Below are 17,235 nucleotides of genomic sequence, written 5' to 3'. Positions count from 1 at the left end.
GCGTAAACTCCAGCGCTCACATAATCAAGGGTGCGCAGAAGCTAATGTTCCAAAAAGGTCCGCATCTATAATTTCATATTTAACCTCTGCGGTGGGTGTATTGTCATCTGAAATTGCCATAGCAAAAAAAGAACTTGGACTGGAGTCAAATACTGTCAATCCACTCAGCTTATCTCCTCCACCTTTGAAAAATCCTGTTCCTTTGGAGCCTACTGTTCTTGTAAATAAACCACCCTGTGTCCCGGAGATTCAGGATGTTACCCCGGTAGAGAGGGTGTCTGCATCCCTTAATAATACCCTATATGAACTACCCAGCACTGACACCGTAACCATGGGTAACCGTAATATACATAATGAGACAAAGAGAGTTACAAAAAGGGTGTATAAACGGGACAAACCGATTAAGGGAGACCCTCTGGATAATGACCCAGTTTTTACTAAGAAAATCCAGTCTACTGTGCAGGACATGGTCAAGGAGATCTTTACTAGCAGATTGGAGAAGGCTTTAACAACAGTTGTCAAGGACATTTTTGATACTTTGAACACTTGTGTTTCAAACTTGCTGGAGAAGTGTGACCGTATCAATTCCTTTTTAACTTTGCAAAATCAAATAAGAGGTATTACCCAATTATCTGTCCCGACACAATGCACCTCACTGCCAGGGGCAGGGTTAACCGGGAGGTCTGGGGTAAACCTTATGCCCGCGAAGCCTGTAATGGCTAAGAACCCCGAGTCAGACATTTGTCCTGACCCAACAACTATCCAGGAAGGGGAGCAGGCGAGGTTTGCAACAAGGGAACCCAACCCTGAGTTAATTACACCCCTACCTAAGCTAAATGAGAAAAGTGGGGCACTACTGCATGGGCATAACACAGTTAACCAACCCCATATCAACCTCCTGCCAGCGGCAGCTCCGCTAGTGGCAGTTCTTGTGAGAGTCCCCCCTCTGGCAAGTGGGGAGGTGGAATCGACTGAAGCATTATCATCGTTAACCAGAAGTTGGTGCGACCGTAATTGCTCGGGTGATTCCGAAATCTCCTCTTATATTATAATGGCCAGGCAGGTGGGGTGGATCGAGGGGATTAAGAAGGGTGTAATTGGGGATTGTGTAGTTGTGAACCTTAATAGTCCCCATGCAGCGCCCAGCATGCTGTGGGATGCCTCAGATCTTAAGGGGGATGCTGGTGGAATAAGAGCATTACCATTAGGTTATTTTTACCCCCGCATCCCACAAACAGAATAGCGGTAAGGAGCAGTTGCCTAGAACAGCCGCTGGGCAATGTAGCTCGCAACATACATAATGCTTCAATTGGGGTTGACCAGTCCAGTTGGAGTACTGTTAGAACTTCTACCCAGTTAAACTCTAATCAGTCAAAAATTAGAAATACCACCATCTCTCTTACTAATAGGTTTTTGTCCTTGTCACGGCTCGATGAAAATGACTGACAAGCCCAAACTGCTACTTGTACCCCGGTTAAGGAACCCAGTGTCCCCGAAGAGGTGGGGGTCATTATAAGGCTAATGAGCTGGAACATCGCAGGGTTACACTCTAAGAGGGAAGATGTAAACTGGTTAAGTTTTATCCGTACTCATGAGATCATAGCCCTACAAGAAACTTGGGACACGGATTGTAATTTGTGGGTTGATGGATATAGATCCTCCTCCAAGCCCTCTTGACCAACTACAGCGGGAGGGCAAAGGGGGGGCTGATGTTCCTCATATCAGTTAACCTTAGTGCCTCAATAAAAATAATAGATACAGCCTCACCAAACTGTTTAATAATTGAGCTTACCCCGGTGAATCACCCGAAGTTGTTAATTATCAATTTTTATAATTCTGGTGAATGTGTGCTCCCGAATGAACATTTGTGTTATTTGACATGGTTTTTAGATTTATATAAAGTTCAGCAGACCACTTTTGTTTATATTATTCTTATGGGAGATTTTAACACCCATTTATGTAATTTTAACTGTCGTATAAGTGATCCTCACGGACCCCCTCATTCTGATTTACCTCATTTTGAACATACCTCCAGAGGGGAGGCACTGGAAGAACTTCTATTACATGCAGATCTTTACGAGTCAGGCTTTTTTGATAAAGGTGAGTGGGTTGCAACATTAGAAGCCAGAGGTTGTGAGTCAATTATTGATTACATTTTTATATCCCCTGCACTCTTAGGGATTACACTGAAGTACAATGCATCCCTTTCCCCTTTTAGTGATCACAACCCAGTGATCCTAACGCTGGATAAGGGGTTCTGTCCGGAGGTTGTTAAATCTACACTGTTAGGCCCCGCCTCTGTGGTTCCTAACGACCAAGGGAGGAAATTGAAATGGTCAAAAATAGTTCCTGTTCACTTCCATGACAGTCTAAATCATAAAGTTAAGGAAGAAATCAAGGAATGTTTAGACATTTTAAACCCGGGCGGGATACCATTTCAGCTTTTGAAACCATCTGTAGACAGGTCGCTACCGACCTCACTACCACCTTGAGACCCAAAGCAGGACAGGTTAAAAGATGGTTTGACTCCAAATGCTTCAGGGCCCATCAAAATTTGATCAAGTCATTTAAAAGTGTCCCCCGGGACAAAATCCTTATAGCTCACTTAAGAAAAGAATATAAACTTATCATCCAGACACGTAAAAATGAGGTTAAAAAGGTGGCTTGGGATGCCCTAACCACGCAAGAGGTCCTTAAAGACAGTTCCAAGTTTTGGTCTAACGTTAGCAGTCCTCTGCTCGCGGGGGATGAAAATGGGGCACTTGACATTAGTATTTCCGATGACGAGTGGTTGACCCACTTTGAAGGAATTTATGCTAGCAACGAGGGGTTTGAATCTTTCCGGGTGCCTATTAGTTACCCCCCCCCCCCCTGCCCTAAGTTTTAATGTACAGGATGTTAAGAAGGCAATAATAGATTCTGCTAGCAATAAGGCTCCTGGACCTGATTGGGTCCCAGTAGATTTTTACAAGAGCAATGTGGAAGTTTGGCCCAATATTCTGAACAATGTTTTTAATGTTAGTGCCACGCAGGGGTTTCCATAGTCTTGGTCAAAAGCGAAAATAGTGCCTGTTTCTAAAAAAGGGCAGAGAAATGACCCAAGGTGCTACAGACCCATTTCTTTAATTGACTCTGCCGTATAAATCCTAGGTAAAGTAATCCTGAATAAGGTGTCAGACTGGGTGACAGAGGAGGGGATCCTGTCGGATTCCCAATATGGGTTTAGATCTGGAAGAGGCACAATGGATCAGTGCCTAAACCTGTACCTATTGATAAGTAGGTACACCTAAGCTACCAAAGGCTCCATGTATATGGGATTTATGGACTTATCCACAGCTTTTGATTTAGTAAACAGATCGAGGATGTGGACCATTCTCCTGGACACGGGGTTAGACCCCAGCTTTGTGTACTTCCTAGCTGACCTGCATCAGTACTTGTATGCGGCAGTAAGGACGTCCCATATGGGAAATTGTACACGACCCTTTAAATCAGGTAGAGGGGTGCGACAAGGATGTATCTTGGCCCCTTTACTTTTTACATTATATATAAATAGTATTGACAAAACATTAGGGGAAGCTACTTTGGACACTCCGCATGTGTGTAGCCAATCCATCCCGGTTCTCCTATACGCGGATGACACCGTTTTATTAGCACGCACCCCACCAGGTCTACAAAGACTCTTGAACTCCTTTAGGGACTTCATGAGTTCCTGGGACCTGGTTGTTCATATAGCAAAATCACAGGTGCTAACTGTGGGACCCCGAAAAGATAAAGTTAGAACATTCTATTGTAAAGGGCTGGAAGTCACCAAAGTTAAGGTTTTTACTTATTTAGGAGTCCTGTTCGATGACAGAGGGTCTTGGGTCCCCCAATTTTTAGCTAAACGTAACCGTGAAAGCAGGTCTTCATCTGCTATATTAAGTTTTGCTCGTCGTCTGGGTGGTAAGCCATGTGAGGCGATGTGTTGTAGTGTGCTTATTGCTAATCCAGTCTCCCCACTATGGTTCTCTCTCTGCCTGCTCAGCCTGTGGTGATGTCACATGGAATGTTGGGGTTGCTTTTTATGAGGAGAGATTCAGTTGGTGTGATGGGCTGAGCAGAGTGGACCTTGCTCCTGGTGGGACATGTACAGGTATTACTATAGATCTTTGTAACTGAGAGCCTGTAAGATTACTACAAGAATACATCTACTATCGCAATCTACAAGAGATGTCTGAGCTTCCATACTTCGTTTTAACACGATCCTTGCAATCTATAAAGCTAAATGCATCGCAATAGCGGCATATGGTGCAGGAATATGGGGGTACAAGAAAGCAGAGGGGGTTCAGCAGGTTGAAATTTATTTTTTTCGCTCCCTGCTTTCCCTACCCCAATCGTCACCTACTTTTGCTGCCCACCAGGAGCTGGGGATGGGTTATGTCTCAGATCTGACAAGCATGGCCCCTCTAATCCACTGGATTAAAACATGGCTGAACCCTGAACTCATTATGAATCGTCTGATTTTTAAAGGATTGTATGCTTTTAGATAGAGCAACTAACATTCCATGGCTCTCTTATATTAAGGAAATGTTTCATAAACTAGGGCAGACACAAATGTATGTCAACCCGGAGGTAGTCACCAAAGCTGATGTTAGCTGGGTAAAAACACTTTTTTTGACATTAATGGCACAGGAACCTGAGAGCGAGGAACTTAAAAAACCCATGGTACGGGCTCACTTTCTTCTAACCACATCCCCACTTATTGAAACTTACCTTAAGTTGGTAACCAAGCGGTTCCATCGCTGGTTATTGATAAGGTTCCGTTTTAACCGGATTAATTTTATATTGGGGAACTACCAAGGTTGGAATAAACCGGAGGATGCAGCACTCTGTGAGTGTGATAACATCTCAATCCAAGATACATCCCATTTTGTATTATTCTGTGACTTGTACTCTGACTGTAGAAAAAAGTTTATCCTGCCACTTTTACGAGGAAAGGGTTTTTTACATGTGAAACCAGCCTTAATGTATTTGCAATTACTGGACACCCCATGGGTTATTTATAACATTGCAAATTTTTTGGTAGCTGCTGCTAGGAAGAAGAAAATTAGATGCCCTGTATTGACTATTACATGAACGTTCTTTCGCATTTTATTGTATTTTAACATAATATATGACATATATTTGTATCTTGATAGCTTCTTTTAATAACATTTTGTCACCCATATGTATTTTGTAATGTATTGTGATATTGATGAACTTTTATGATTTTAATTAATCGATTAAAGTGGTTTTTAGGTCTCGCCTTTTCCATTGGAAAATGGCGAGAATTCAAGTGCTCGATCGAGTAGTCAAACCACTGCAGTTTCGACTGCAGTTTCTTCACAGTGCATGTGACCACAAGCCTCTCGTGAACGAGCCCAGCCAGCTAAGCCTCCCTCACACAGCTTCTCCCAGCCATATGGTTGTTCGAGTTGCCCACCCCCTCCCTCTCCAGCGCCTGCCTTCCTTGACTCGCATTAGATCATCAGAGGCAGCCCAGCCCCCTCTCCATATGGGCAGCCCACCCCCTCCCTCTCCAACGCCTGCCTTCTCTCTCTGCGTACTTGCTCCAAATTAAGTGGTTAATTGGGCCGCTTTGATTTCCAGTTTACTTCAAACTTCTATCACCAGTGTGCATAGGTGATTTCACACAATCTCTGTTAATCTCAGCAGAGCGTTTTTGACTTGGTTCATTTACACAAATAGCCCACTTCTGCTGCTGCACCAGGTATGACTATCTTGCCACAACCAAACCTATCCGCCACCAGTCTTCCTTTAACATCTAACCCATGTTTAACAATCTTTTAAAAAAAAGCCATAACATACAGCCTAACACTGGCTGCTTGGCTATAATTCGTAATCCATAAGCATCAAACTATTTTATAAGTAACTGGCTTAGTCCTAGCCTTACCAGCCCTTCACACCAAAATGCACTCTGACAGGCATCTGTTGCTTCCCCAGCGTCTCGGCCTCACTTCTCCTCCCCCTAATTACATCCCGCTTTCACTTGAAAGGGACCGCCAATGCTTGTTTCATTAGCTCCCCATCTCTCATTCTGTCACCTTCCCCCTCGTCCCTCCCCCCCACCGGGTCTCTTCTTTCCTTTTAAGAAGGCCCGCAGTTCACTAATGGAAATGTGGCATTGCATGGCATTTTAAACATTTTGTGTGTGCGCACGCACGCACCACTGGGATGTGCATCTTTGTATTGCAGAAATAAGCAGCAGATTTAGGGCATTGTTTCTGCAAAATAAGAAATTCCAATGGCAGTCTGACTTCATTATGTTTCTTGCGGGAGCCCCTTCTTTTGTTATGCCGCTCGGATTTCCTCAATATCTTGCACGTACAATCAGCAGGTTGCTTGTCAGAATGGTGTTATAAAGAATAACATTATCCCGGGGCCAATAGAGAAGAACCTTCAGATAGTTTAATATGCAATTTGACGGTATGAAAATTAACAAGGATAATCTTGTACAAAGGTACACCACATATTTGTACGCAAACAGACCTTCAATAATACTCACATGCGTGGGAATGCGCACATCAAGGCACAGGCTCATGCATGAGCACAGGCGCCTAAATAATTACATACATGCAAATAGACACGCACTCACATTTCTATAAACATGCACATTCATACATGCAGTCTCATATGCATACATTGCATTTCCATACCAAACACACATGCAAGCCCACACTGCACAATCACACGTGCACCCTCACAAACAGCCTTCTTCCTTCCTAAAACAGCTTATTTTTGTTAATGGCTTTTTTATATGCGTGTCTGTGGTGTTAAAAATGTCAGCATAGCATTCCCCATAGCTCCCCGTGACCCCCTCCCTCCCTCTTCTCTCCTCGCTCCTTGTGCTCCCTCCTTCCACTCAGCATTGAACATGTGCCCCGGTGCCTTCAGAGGAAACCACGACTCTTCAATCTTTTTGGAACAACGTCCGCTCATCTCATTCTACCTCTCCCTTCCCCCCACCCCGTGTTGGTCCGTCACCTCTTGCTTTCGGAGACAGTTATATGGCTGCAATAAAGCACAGCAGCAATGCCCCATTCTCAGCTCTTCACAGCGCACTCTAGCTGTGCTGTGACAAAAGGAGAAGGAAGGGCCCTCAGCCCAACCCCAGGGGGCAGCCACTTATCCTGATAGCGGGGCACTTACTGGGCAATAGTATCTCGTCCCAAGGGGATTTACAGAAATGAGGATTTAATGGCAGATAAGCACATGCAGCCTGCCAATTTCCGATCCAATTGGACATCAAGGCCCCATATAGGCACAAAGCTAGAAACTACTGCACATGCAACGCCACTCACACATGCAACGCCACTCACACACGCAATGCCACTCACACACGCCACTCACACACGCAACGCCACTCACACACGCAGCGCCACTCACACACGCAGCGCCACTCACACACGCAGCGCCACTCACACACGCAGCGCCACTCACACACGCAGCGCCACTCACACACGCAGCGCCACTCACACACGCAGCGCCACTCACACACGCAGCGCCACACAACCACGCAACGCCACACAACCACGCACGCAACGCCACTCACACACGCAACGCCACTCACACACGCAACGCCACTCACACACGCAACGCCACTCACACACGCAACGCCACTCACACACGCAACGCCACTCACACACGCAACGCCACTCACACGCAACGCCACTCACACACGCAACGCTACTCACACATGCAACGCCACTCACACACGCACACATGCAACGCCACTCACACATGCAACGCCACTCACACATGCAACGCCACTCACACATGCAACGCCACTCACACATGCAACGCCACTCACACATGCAACGCCACTCACACACGCAGCACCACTCACACACGCAGCACCACTCACACACGCACAATGCCACTCACACCCACGCAACGCCACACTCACCCACGCAACGCCACTCACCCACGCAACGCCACTCACCCACGCAACGCCACTCACCCACGCAACGCCACTCACCCAAAGCCACTCACACCCACGCAGTGCCACTTTCACCCACACTGTGCAGTGCACAATAGGCCTCGCAGTAGCAAAGTTGGAGCTATTGGTTTTGTAAATGACAAAGCCCTTTATGTTTTTAAAATGAAAACAAAAATAAAAGGCATTGTTATTTGCAATTGTAATAGCTCCAACTTTCCTACTGCGAGACCTATTGGCAACGCCAGTGCTTGTTGAACTTGATAACCCCACAAATGAACACCACACTGGTTTTATAAAAATAGCGGTATCTTTATCAAAAAGGGATAGGATGAGACCACACGATAACAATCCAACATGTGTATTCGTAATATTTCACTTTGCCGGTTATTAGGCCAACAATTCACTTGTAGGTTCTTGCGGTATTAATGAGCAGTTCCCGAGGATCTAATGCAATGCTATGCAGTTCGTAACACAGAAATGAAACCGTCCTTAATGCGAGTACTAATGCAGTCCTAATGCAAGAATTGTGCAGTACGTAATGCAATAATAATGCGGTTCGTAATGCAAAAATAAGGCAGTTCGTAAAGCAAGAATCAGGGATTTCGCAATGCAAAAATAATGCAGTACGCCAATCTGCACGGTCAACTCGGGCACCACTAGGCCCCAACAACAGAGACAACGGTCGTACGCTTAGAGGCGGCCCAGGTAATGCTGGGCAGGTACAGGCCGCTCGAGACTCGGCGCGTCTAACACAGTGCAGCAGGAGAGAGATCGTAGCACTCTTGCACGCCGCCCCATGCACACACGCTTGCAGCTCCCGACCGGAGTAAAAGCCTAACCTGGGGTGGGTGCGCTGCCTCGCTCTCCCCACTCATCGGACGTCCTGCAGGCGGCCCTGGTGGTGATCAGCTCCGTTGCTAGGTGACGCTGTAGCCGGACGGGTTACGGTGTTGCCTTCTCCTTCGTTGACGATCTTGGGCAGATTCCTCTCGGCGAACAACTGTCTCCATCCCTTTCACCTCGCAGCTTCCTTAGCTTCAAGAAATCCTTTAGCCCGTTGTGGCTCGGGCCGGTGGTGGCGATCCTCACTAACAGCCTCAGTTACGATGTCTGCTCGAGCCACAAATAGCAATGCAGCTGCGTGGATGATGTTTCACGCTGCGGGGGCAATGCGGTTACTGGGCACCTCGTAAACATTACCACCGACCACACGGCAGTCTCAAGCGTGCAAAAGCACATGCACTAAGCGTCGCTGAGACACGGTTGGAAACTTTGATATTCCTGAGTTTCCACAACAGGAAGCCAGCTGTCCTTGGGCCCTTGGATACAATTTACTTCAGGACACAGCAGACAGCAAAGTCCTCTCAAGCATGAGGACACAGCACACAGCAAAGTCCCTTGTCCTCTCCTCAGTCAAATCAGCAAATTGCAGGCCAGCCCCAGAACACACAGCAAGGGCAGTCCTTTCCTTCAGTCTCTTCAGCTGCTCTCCTTTGGCAAAGGTTCCTCTTGAGCACAAAGTATTTTCAATCCTGTTTGTCTGGATTGCAGTCTTGAGTTCAGGGGTTTCAGCTCTTACATTTATACCCCTAAATACTTTTGAAGTCTTTGTGTTCAGAGGGCTCTGAGCCCGGTCCAAACCAGTTCTGGGTGTCTTCCTGCCAGTGCACACCTTCTTCCTTTGATAGTGGGGGTCTGGTCCTCTGACATTCTGCAGGAGGTGGAGCCATTCCTTTGTGGCAGCAGCCTTTGTTGTCCAATTATGGACAACCAATTACCATAACACTTTATACAGGGAGCACTTGCACTTTGACACTGATCAGCAGTGGCAAAGTGCCCAAAGCATCTAAGCCAGTAAAACGAAATCCATCACAGCATTAAAACAAGCATTTGCAATGCAATAGGTCTCGCATTAGGACATTTTGAGCTATTGGTATTGTAAATGGGATTTTTTTTTATTTCTGTGTTGGTTTTGAAAATAGCTAAATTAATAGCTTTGTCACTTACAATGCCAATAGTTATAACTTTCACAAATATGACACCTATAGCATTTGTAATGCAATATGTGTGTTGTATGTGTGACCTAGCTTAGGGCACCCCCGCGCCGCACGGCCACCAGCTGCTGCGTGTGCCTCCCGCCTGCCTCGCTGACCCTGCTGCCGCCGTCTGACCACGCCCCCTGCCACCGAGCGGCGTGGTCTCCTGCGGTCGGGACTTCCAGGGCTGTGTCCGCTGTTGTTGCCTGTTAGGATCCTGTGCCCCGTATTTGTCCTGTTGTGTGCCCCTTTGCTCTGAGTGTTACTGCATCTGTTTGCATTGTTTGTTTATTTTTATTGCCTGTCCCCCTGTAACCCCGGTGTCCTCCAGCCCCGCTCCCCGCCTCCGTTTCTTAACCACGCCCACTTTCTTTCTGTGCCCTCCCTGCTCCCGCCTCCCAGCTGCTCCGCCCTCCCTCGCACTTGGCCATATATGGCGACCGTGCGAACGCGCAGCGGGCGCGCCGATTGTGCGCCGAAGGCGCGCCAAAGGTAAGCCCGTCTGCGCCCGTCAGCGACCGGACCGCGCCGCACGCCAGGACCCCTGGCCCCCGCTGTCCCCTGCCCACCTGCCGGACGTACGATGCCGCCACCCTCAACGCACTCAACGCCGGCCGATCCATGGGTTGCTACCGAGCCACCCCGAGACGCACCCACGGACCCTTCTGCTGCAACGCCTGCAAGTTCACCTGCATCCGGGCCTGCACCACTCCAGCAGTGCCCAAGACCCCGACGAGCAACAGCAGCAGCCACCTGAGATGCATCCTGCTCAACACCTGCTCCGTCCACAGGCATGCCATTGAGATCTGGAACCTGCTCGACACCACAGCCCCAGACGTCGCCTTCTTCACGGAAACCTGGATGAACGCCTCCTCCGCGCCTGACATCGCCATCGCCATCCCAGACGGCTATAAGATCATCCGAAGGGACCGCATCAACCACACCGGAGGAGGCATCGCCATCGTCCACAGGAACACCATCCGCATCACGACCAACACCGATGACACCCTCACTACCGCCGAGCACCTGCACTTCCAAGTCCACATCAACCCCTCATCTACAGACCCCCTGGACAACGCTCACAATTCAGCGAAGACATCGCCGACTTCATCAGCCCGCACGCCCTCTGCTCCGCTGACTACATCTTCCTCGGGACCTCAACTTCCACCTGGAGAACAACAACGACCGCAACACCACCACCCTGCTGGACAACCTCGCCAACCTGGGACTCAAGCAACTGGTGACCACCCCCACCCACTACGCCGGACACACACTCGACCCCGTCTTCTCATCCAGCAAGGACATCGCCTTCAGCCACGCCACCGGACTCCACTGGACGGACCACAGCTGCGTCCACTTCAGCTTCGCAAGGACCACGTTCCACCACCACCAGCAACAGGCTGCACGCAGGAACTGGAACAAGATCACAGCCGACCAGCTCGCATCCTCCCTGAGCACGAACCCTCCCACCAGCACAACAAACCCTAGCCAGGCGGCCACCAACCTCACGAAGTGGATCAACGACTGCGCAGACGAGCTCGCCCCCCTGAGGACCCCGCCCAGCAGACCCGGCAGCAAGAAAGCCCCATGGTTCACCGACGAACTCAAGAGCTCCAAGAAGAACTGCCGAGCCCTCGAGAGAACCTGGCGCAGAGACCCAACACCGGACAACATGACTGCCCTCAAGCTCGCCACCCGGAAACACCACCAACTCATCCGCGCCACCAAGAAAACTGCATTCAAGGAACGACTGGACAACAACGCACACAACAGCAAAGAACTCTTGAACATCGTCAAAGAGCTCTCCAACCCCAACGCCGGAAACAACGACATCACCCCTTCGCAAGACCTCTGCAACTCCCTCGCCTCCTACTTCCACAACAAGATCGCGGACATACACAACAGCTTCGGCACTCTACCGACGAGCACCACGACCGAACCACCGCCCCCCACCACCACCCTCCGCGCCTGGACTCCGATCAGCACAGAAGACACCGTCCACACGATGAACTCCATCCACTCCGGATCTCCAACCGACCCCTGCCCTCACCACGTCTTCAACAAGGCCGACGTTATCATCACACCCCCACCTGCGGGACATCATCAACACCTCCTTCGACACCGCCACCTTCCCGGAGAGCTGGAAGCACGCCGAACTCGGCGCTCTACTCAAGAAGCCATCGGCTGACCCCACCGACCTCAAGAACTACCGCCCCATCTCGCTGCTTCCGTTTCCTGCAAAAGTCATCGAAAAGACCGTCAACAAGCAGCTGGCCGCCTTCCTCGAGACGAACGGCTCCCTCGACCCCTCGCAGTCTGGCTTCTGGGCCAACCACAGCACCGAGACCGCTCTGATTGCAGTCACCGATGACATCCGAGCGCTGCTCGACAACGGAGAAACAGCGGCCCTCATCCTCCTTGACCTCTCCGCGGCCTTCGACACTGTCTGCCATCGTACCCTAGTACAACGCCTCAGCAACGTCGGAGTCCAGGAGAAGGCACTGGAGTGGATCATCTCCTTCCTCGCCGGTAGGACACAGAGAGTCCGCCTCCCCCCGTTCAGATCTGAAGCCACCGAAGTCATCTGCGGCGTCCCTCAAGGCTCCTCGCTCAGTCCAACCCTCTTCAACATCTACATGAGCCCCCTCGCAGACATCGCACGCCAGCACAACCTCAACATCATACGCCGACGACACCCAGCTGATCCTCTCCCTTACCAACGACCCCGCTACCGCCAGAGCCAACCTTCACGAAGGGATGAAAGAGGTAGCCGAATGGATGAAGAACAGCCGCCTGAAACTGAACTCGGACAAGACGGAAGTCCTCATCCTGGGATCCTCACCCTCCGCCTGGGACGACTCCTGGTGGCCCCCCGCCCTAGGCAGCGCACCCAAACCAACAGACCACGCACGCAACCTGGGCTTCATCCTGGACTCCTCCCTCTCCATGACCAGACAAGTCAACGCCGTCTCCTCGTCGTGCTTCAATATCCTGCGCATGCTACGTAAGATCTTCCGGTGGATCCCCACCGAGACCAGGAAGACGGTCACCCAGGCCCTCGTCACCAGCCGTCTGGACTACGGCAACACCCTCTACGCCGGAACCACCGCCAAACTCCAGAAGAGACTCCAGCGGATCCAGAACGCCTCAGCACGACTCATCCTGGACATCCCCCGTCGCAGCCACATCTCCGGACACCTGAGAGATCTGCATTGGCTCCCGGTCAACTAGAGAATCACCTTTCGTCTCCTCACCCACGCACACAAAGCCCTACACAGCCAAGGCCCAGGATACTTCAACAGCCGCCTCAACTTCTACACGCCCAAACGCCAGCTTTGCTCGACCAGCCACGCCCTCGCCGCCGTCCCCCGCATCCGCAGAGCCACCACAGGGGGACGGTCCTTCTCCTACCTCGCCGCCAAGACATGGAACTCCCTCCCCACCCACCTCCGCCTGACCCAGGACCACCTCGCCTTCAGGAAGCAACTCAAGACCTGGCTGTTCGAGCAGTAGCGGATCCCCCCCCCCCCCCCCCCCCCCCCCCCCCCCCAGCACCTTGAGACCCTCTGGGTAAGTAGTGCACTATATAAATATAAATACGATGATTGATTGATTATTTACGTGACTTAGATGTATTGCTATTACAAATAACAATGGCTTTTAATTTTTTTAAATAATTAATACTTAAATAAAAGTTATTGTAATTTATAATAGCAATAGCTTAAACTATTGTAAATAACTTTTGTTAAGATTGTGTTGTGTATTTTATTGTGACGAAAATCCAAGAACAGAAGTGACATATTAACATCTTTTTGTGACATTTGTAATTCAAGTTTGAGACATTGAGAGAACATATCTGAACCAGTTGTTGTTGAATGGTTGCACAGATTGATACTGTGGTGCCCCTGAGTGGTGGTGCTGAGTGAGGGCGATAGATAGAGTGAGGGCGATAGATAGAGTGAGGGCGATAGATAGAGTGAGGGCGATAGATAGAGTGAGGGCGATAGATAGAGTGAGGGCGATAGATAGAGTGAGGGCGATAGATAGAGTGAGGGCGATAGATAGAGTGAGGGCGATAGATAGAGTGAGGGCGATAGATAGAGTGAGGGCGATAGATAGAGTGAGGGCGATAGATAGAGTGAGGGCGATAGATAGAGTGAGGGCGATAGATAGAGTGAGGGCGATAGATAGAGTGAGGGCGATAGATAGAGTGAGGGCGATAGATAGAGTGAGGGCGATAGATAGAGTGAGGGCGATAGATAGAGTGAGGGCGATAGATAGAGTGAGGGCGATAGATAGAGTGAGGGCGATAGATAGAGTGAGGGCGATAGATAGAGTGAGGGCGATAGATGGATAGTGAGGGCAATAGATGGATAGAAAGTGCCTACAAATAAACCCATCAAAAACATAAACATCTAATAAACAAAAATGCCTGATTATTGAAAAGGAATAGACCAAGATATTAGATTTGTGCAAATACAATAAACAGAAGCCAGACAGTGAAGTGGCAGGAGAGAGTGAGACGGAAATAGAGGAAGAGTGGAGAGGCCAAGACAGTGAATGGGCAGGAGAGAGTGAGACGGAAATAGAGGAAGAGTGGAGAGGCCAAGACAGTGAAGGGGCAGGAGAAAGTGAGACAGAAATAGTGGAAGAGTGAAGAGGCCAAGACAGTGAAGGGGCAGGAGAGAGTGAGACAGAAATAGAGGAAGAGTGGAGAGGCCAAGACAGTGAAGAGGCAGGAGAGTGAGACGGAAAAAGTGTGAGTGAAGAGGTCAAGACAGTGAAGGGGCAGGAGAGTGAGGCGGAAACCGAGGAAGAATGGAGAGGCCAAGACAGTGAATGGGCAGGAGAGAGTGAGCCAGAAATAGAGGAGTGGCGAGGCCAAGACAGTGAAGGGGCAGGAGAGAGTGAGACAGAGGAAGAGTGGAGAGGCCAAGACAGTTAAGGGGCAGGAGAGAGTGAGCCAGAAATAGAGGAGTGGTGAGGCCAAGACCGTGAAGGGGCAGGAGAGAGTGAGGCAGAAACTGAGAAAGAGTGGAGAGGCCAAGACAGACAAGGGGCAGGAGAGAGTGAAACGGAAATAGAGGAAGAGTGGAGAGGCCAAGACAGTGAAGGGGCAGGAGAGAGTGAGACGGAAAAAGAGGGAGAGTGGAGAGGCCAAGACAGGGAAGGGGCAGGAGAGAGTGAGACAGAAATAGAGGAAGAGTGGAGAGGCCAAGACAGTGAAGGGGCAGGAGAGAGTGAGACAGAAATAGAGGAAGAGTGGAGAGGCCAAGACAGAGAAGGGGCAGAAGAGAGTGAGACAGAAATAGAGGAAGAGTGGAGAGGCCAAGACAGTGAAGGGGCAGGAGAGAGTGAGACGGAAACTGAGGATGAGTGGAGAGGCCAAGACAGGGAAGGGGCAGGAGAGAGTGAGACAGAAATAGAGGAAGAGTGGAGAGGCTAAGACAGTGAAGGGGCAGGAGAGAGTGAGACAGAAATAGAGCATAAGTGGAGAGGCCAAGACAGTGAAGGTGCAGGAGAGAGTGAGACAGAAATAGAGGAAGAGTGGAGAGGCCAAGACAGTGAAGGGGCAGGAGAGAGTGAGACAGAAATAGAGGAAGAGTGGAGAGGCCAAGACAGGGAAGGGGCAGGAGAGAGTGAGACAGAAATAGAGGAAGAGTGGAGAGGCCAAGACAGTGATAGAAACATAGTACGTGGCTATCCTGAAAACGTGTCATGGCACCAATCTTCCTGGACTTACGATGGACACCCCTGATGTACTGTTTTGTGTGCATGCATATGTCGTTATAACAGTGTGCTGGCATGCACTTATGATAGTGGATTGTGCATTATTTGGGGTTTGGGTGCATGCACTGGATGCTATGTATGCATGCAGTGTGTGTGAGAGTGCTTGGGCCGTCTGTGCATCCTGTGCGTTAAGGGAGCCCAGGCACAGTTTGACAGCATGAAGAGTGGGCCGCTTGTGCTGTGCTGAATGGGCGAATGCACCGATTTTATGAGCAAGCGCACTCTCTGATGTGCATGCATGCTGCAGAACACCCCTATGGAATGAATGACTCGAACATTCCAGTTACATATGGTGCCAGTGAAACACTACCATAGTTTCTGTCGTGAAATATGACTCGCAACCATAGAATGAGGAGACACAACTTAGGAGATGCGTCACTTCCTGCTATCGGGGAACAGTAGGGAAATTCGAGATGACTGGCTTAAGGAACGCTGGTTGTCCTCCGTTTTAGCTCAAATTTAGTCTGCTAAGCTTAGATTGAGGCAGAGGAAACAGACAAATTAGGAAAGAGGATGTGCGAAAGGAGGGTCCGGCTGGGAGCCACCCAGACAAATTTATCAAAAGTGCGGAGCATTTCACACTTTGTACTGGAGTCTTCAAGGGAACTTTACAAAAGTACACGTACTCCTGCAGAATATTATTTAAAAAAACCTTACGATGCTCAAGTGAGTCATAACAGAGAAAGCAATTACATGCGTCTCTTGCTTTGCATTCATAGCGCATCCAATCCTGTGCCACTCAGGCAGAGAAATTACATTTTCAGGAGGCCGCTGGTATTGTTCCTAAGAGCGCAGAGTCGTGAATGGGGCGGCACTTGAGTCCAAATATAGAGTTAATGAACTTATTCAGACAAAGCGTCGTGTTGGGATAATTGTTATATATTGTGCCTAATAGGCAAAAAGAGCATGTGTTTCTTTTTAGAAAATAACATTTTGAGTACACCTTCAATTTAATATCTCCCGATAATCAGAAAAAAATCTGACATTCTTTGCACCTTTTTTTTTCCCTCTACTGAAGAATGCTGCCGCAGGTGACATGGCCCTGCTCTCGCATCCAGACCCTGTTTGCTCGGCTGGTCGTATTTACACTGCGCGAGGCAGTAATGGAATTCGGTATGAGATAAGAGTGAAATATTTATGAATGACTGATGACGACTTGTCTAAAAAGGCCCGGCTTTGCAGTAGTGTCTAAAAGCTTTGCAGCATGATCTATCCTCTGTGATGGCTCGAAGTTAGAGTGTGGCGGGGGAGAGCTCTTTGAAATGTGAAGCTCTCGGTGAGGGGGGAGGAGAAGTGAGCTGATCCCTTTGAAGCACACACATCCTCGCGGTTGTGAAAGAAGTGTTAACAAGCAACAAATGGCTTTCATGTGGTGATGAGAGGCAGGCGGATAGAAGCGCGTTCACGAGACCACATGCACTTCTGGAAATC

At 49.3% G+C, this 17,235-nt stretch overlaps 2 protein-coding genes across 6 annotated transcripts in view; one reads left to right on the top strand and one right to left on the bottom strand.

The window, feature by feature from the left end:
- The window catches only part of LOC147703615 (microfibril-associated glycoprotein 4-like), a 742,150-nt gene that overhangs the window by 416,006 nt on the left and 308,909 nt on the right, over positions 1-17,235 (bottom strand). The gene's annotated exons all lie outside the window — the stretch shown is intronic.
- The window catches only part of LOC147703619 (uncharacterized), a 68,455-nt gene that overhangs the window by 6,507 nt on the left and 44,713 nt on the right, over positions 1-17,235 (top strand). The window contains exon 1 of one of the 5 annotated variants that reach the window (XM_086931954.1): positions 16,884-16,917. The exons of the other annotated variants lie outside the window; for them this stretch is intronic. The gene's annotated coding sequence lies outside the window, so the exon portion shown is untranslated. Of the gene's footprint in view, positions 1-16,883; positions 16,918-17,235 lie in introns of those variants that run through there. 5 annotated transcript variants of the gene reach the window in all.

The sequence above is a fragment of the Lissotriton vulgaris genome, chromosome 7, assembly GCF_964263255.1.
Source record: "Lissotriton vulgaris chromosome 7, aLisVul1.2, whole genome shotgun sequence".
NCBI lineage: Eukaryota > Metazoa > Chordata > Amphibia > Caudata > Salamandridae > Lissotriton > Lissotriton vulgaris.
This window is presented reverse-complemented; position numbering and strand designations above follow the sequence as displayed.